The 4,539-nt window shown below is 40.3% G+C and overlaps 1 pseudogene; it reads right to left on the bottom strand.

The window, feature by feature from the left end:
• Positions 1-374: 374 nt before the first annotated feature.
• Positions 375-2,927, bottom strand: LOC144250399 (DNA polymerase kappa pseudogene; annotated as a pseudogene).
• Positions 2,928-4,539: the final 1,612 nt, after the last annotated feature.

Here is a 4,539-nt window from a genome sequence, read left to right as displayed (position 1 = left end):
AAGCTGGGTGCAGTGGTGCACGCCTCTAATCCCAGTGGCTCAGGAGGCTGAGGCAGGAGGATCCAGAGTTCAAAGCCAGTGAGACACTAAGCAGCTCAGTGAGACCCTGTCTCTAAATAAAATACAAAATATGGCTGGAGATGTGCCTCAGTGGTAGAGTACTCGAAGTTCAATTCATGGTACCAAAAAACTAAAATAAATACAAAAATAAATTAACCTATATTCTAAATTCTTAGAAAAGGAAACATCATTTGGGAGGAATTATTGTACTTGCCTTCACTACATGAATCTATAAAGTTAAAATGAGAAAGAATAATTTCATTTATTACAAAATAAGAAGTTTCAATTAAAATTGATGATAAAATATTCAATGTTCATTTAAAAAATATATCAAGAGTGTATCTGGGATTGTTCGGTTTTATTTTCTTTGATGCTGAGTACTTTGTGGTTAGTCCTACCCTTTTTGTTCTGGTCTTCTGTACTCTGCTTGAGCTACCAGTACTTCTGGAGCTATCTTTGGGTTGGTTAAGAGGATAAACTTTATCATTCTTCAGTTCTTGGATAATACCTTTATTTAAGCAAACATCCACGTGCACATTGAACAGCGTAAGATCTGAAGTTTTTTGTTCTAGATTACAAACTGGACAAACTAGCGCTTGGCTTGCTGTCACTTGATACACACAAGGTTGGAGTGGTTCTTGTCTACTTAGTAACTCAGCATCTTGATTTTCTAATGAAACAAGACAAGACTTGTTTGGAAGACTAGAACATTCCTCCTTGCTGTGCTCAGTGTCTACACTTCCTGCTTTAGATGAATTATTTCTAGTTTCTACCAAATTTACACAATCTACTGAAGTGATTTCTACATTTTTCTGATGAGTTTCATAATATTGCTTTTCACAAAGTAAAAAAGAATGTTTTGTGATTTCTTTCAGGTTAATTTCAGTAGAGGAAGCATTTGAAGAATTCATTTTCGAGTTCTCCCTAATTGAAGGTCCATCAAGACACACATCTACATGTTTATTAAAGGCTTCCAGACTGATGCTTCTTTGTTCCCTAAAGCAAACAGGACAGGTAAATATCTGAAAGTTATCTGAATTATCTGATGTTTTTAAATTCTCACTTGTCTTCTTCTTTAAAACTTGGAATGGTTGTGATATCTGTAAACTTTCTTTAACTATAGTTTCACATTTAGATGTGTCCTGGTGGCTCCATTTCCTTTCTGATCGTTTTTTATCAAAGAAACTATTCTTATGAGATGTTTCTAGAGGTTTTACAAACTGATCTTTGTCTGTTTTCTCTAGCATACACTCAGTGACTGACAGGGCTTGGTTTCCAGCCTGTAAGAAGCCAATGATGCTCCTTTGTTTGTGTTTCTTGTCTTCTTCATTGGGAAAACCAGATATCCGAACACCCATAAGTCTTAATCTCAAGGGACGTGGAAAATCTGCATCAATTTCTGTCCTTAGCAACTCCTTAGCGATGGCAAATATTTCTTCCGCAGTAGAAACAACAGATGAAACTGTAGATGCACGAGTTTTTACTTCAAAATTCACATTCTTCAGTTTAATGGTAACAGTTCTACCCTTAAGCTTTTCTTTCTGGAGATCTTGCGCGAGTTCACTGCAAAGTTCTTGGCACAAGCTGTACTGTTCTTCTGCTTTACTTATTTCACTGAAGGTCCTCTCAACACTCATGCTTTTCCTTTCTCCATCCCTTGCCAGATGTGATGAACCTAGACCCAGAGAGATGTGAAGGAAATAATGCCAAGATGTTTCAGAGAAAAGGAGAGAAAGTAATTCCCTCTGTTGGTAGAGTTCTATACAAGTAATAATTCCAAGGGCCTTTAACATTTACTCTGTAACGTTTCCTATTCCAGAAACCTTCCTAATTGGTAAGTCTTTGATGAAGCCCATCACAGCTTGTCTGTTGGGGAGAATTTGATATTGTCCATTTGGCTTATTCTTGTCACTGCAAACTTTTGCCAACATTGTATTGGGGGCAATTCCTGCACTGGCCGTCAGTGTTGTTTTTTGCTCGATTCTGAAACGAATTTCCTTTACCACTTCCTCAGCTGATGTTCGAAAAACAACTGAATTCTGTAGTATTTGAGGATTGTTTTGTTTTTCAAAGTTCGATGGGGTTTGCAAATCAGGAGGACTATCTTCGAAAAGTAGTGGAGAGATGGTCCGTTCATGCTCACTCAGTTTATCCACTTCCTTTTCTGGTTGATCATTTTCTATGGCATTTTCAGTTTTGACAAAATACTTTCTTTTGTCCTCAGGCCAATTTTGTCTTTCCTGTAAGTGCTTGGTTATATTCAAGTAAGCTTCATCAAGACTCATAGCCATAAAATTGGGATCATAATCAGCAAGTATTTCCTTAACCTCTTTACTCACAGCTCTGTATTTGTCAAAGTTTGGGGGCACTATGATAAGTTGTGGGCAGAGTCTCTTAGCAATAAATCCTGGCATGGCTGCACGAACACCAAAACTCCTTGCAATGTAATTTGAAGTAGACAACATACTCATTGATCCTACAGCAATGGGTTTATCCTTTAATTCTGGATTGTCCCTCATTTCTACAGCTGCATAGAAGGCATCCATGTCAACATGCACTATGGTATTGTTCAAATCCCGGCCCTGTTCTAATTCCATTGCAAATTTGTCAACCTGTAATTGTGCTTTCCTTAGTTACTGGCTGGTAATTTGAGCTTTTTGTTGCATCATATTTTTAATTCGTTGGTTGACTTGTTTTTCCTTCTTGAGTTCATTTCCATAATATTTGGATCCCTTTGTGGCCTCCATTATAATTTTGTTAATTTTCTCTTTATCTAATCCTTCCATTCCTGCTTTATTATCATTAAGTCCCATCCTAAGCAGAAGATCATCTTTGTCATTGTCACTCTTTTCCTTTGTGCTATACATGGTGTAAATGTAAAATGTCTTCTTTTTTTTTACTATCTTTCTACCCATAGTCACCCGCGAAGGCCGGAGGTAGGACGCTTTGGTGAGGGGAATCTCAAGCCCTTGGCATGTGGCATCAGACGTCGAGAGGGGTACGGGGCGGGCAATAGGGGGAGAATGGGAGTACGGAGGGGAGGGGAGTGGTGAGGGGAGGGGAGGGTAAATAGTGGGCCCGGGTCTCTGCAGCTGGATTTTTCTCTTCCCTTCTTCCTCCCTTTTTCCTTCCCTGACTGAGGTTGGCATCAAGAGGGACGAGTTCGGGTAGCGGCGCCCGGCGCAGTGCAGGCACCACAACAACGGTGGCGGCGGCGGCTGACGGCTGGAAGGGCAGGCTTCCTTCGCCGCTCGTCCTCCTTCCCCGGTCCGCTCGGTGTCAGGCGCGGCGGCTACGGCGTCGTGGAGGCTGGTGGACTTCGTCCCATCTCCTTTCCCCACCCGCACTCTTTGCTTCGGCATCCCCCGACCCTTCAACCCCGGGACTGGGCGCCTCCTCTGGCGCAGCTCACGGAGCTGGGGCCGGTCTCCTGCTTGGCTGTCGCGCCTCCATGTGGGATAACCAGAGCTGGAACTCTTCCGGATCCTAGGAGGACCCGGAGACGGAGTCCGGCCGCCTGTGGAGCGCTGCGGGGTTCTCAGCAAGGTGAGCAACTCGCGGGTTCTAGGGCCAGCTGCCCAGACTCACCTGCTGCAACACTGGAGCACTTTGCATATTGAAATCCTGCGGCAATCAAAGATGGAGTAGAAACATGATTCAGCAGCTTTTTTCTCTCTGTCCTAGTATTTATTTCTTCTTTCGCATCTGGCAACAACCAGTGCATTCCGGAAACTCAAAATCATTTAGTAATCTCTCTTACATCCCATCTCCTTATCAAGGAGAAACACCCCACAACCACTGCTAATGCTTCAAAGCCTATCATTTTAAACAAATCTCTAGGCAATCCCTTGTTTTTAATATCAGAGGCTTATTATGTGTGCTTTAAATATAGATACTAATATAGAAATTTGTATTTTAAAAACCTTGTGCTTACATGCACATATAGAACTGAAGCAAAAACTATTAAATGTTCTGGGCTTTTTAATTGTAATCTCTCTGGGTTTTATGTCTTTTATTAAAAAACCTAGTAAACACAACAAACAGGAGTGTCAAATTAAAGGTCAGGCTAATACCTGGGAAGGTATAGCAATGGATTTGGTGGGGGAAACTGATTAAACTAAGTCAGCTTAATTCAAAGCAGCAGGAGCAACAGATGCTGTTGCCTTTGTTTATTTCTCCTTGTTGCCAGATGCAAAAGTACTACATTCCCAAATGTATAATTAATGTAATACTTTGGGAATGTAGTACTTTTGTTATTCAAAAACATTTTTTTATTTGGTTATGACTTATATGAAAATAAAATTCCAGAATATATAATTCACCTTTAAGTTCCATTTCACAAACTACTCTGGGTGAATAAACAGAAATTTAATATACTTGGAATATTTATCTGTTTTTCTTGGAAGAATAAAACAATATCCATAAAATTGGCTAGTCAAATTCCTATAAAACCACATTAATAATTGCATAAAATAAAGA

Source organism: Urocitellus parryii, chromosome 2, assembly GCF_045843805.1.
Source record: "Urocitellus parryii isolate mUroPar1 chromosome 2, mUroPar1.hap1, whole genome shotgun sequence".
Classification (NCBI taxonomy): domain Eukaryota; kingdom Metazoa; phylum Chordata; class Mammalia; order Rodentia; family Sciuridae; genus Urocitellus; species Urocitellus parryii.
The sequence above is the reverse complement of the archived record's forward strand: the minus strand, read 5'-3'. Positions and strand labels throughout refer to the sequence as shown.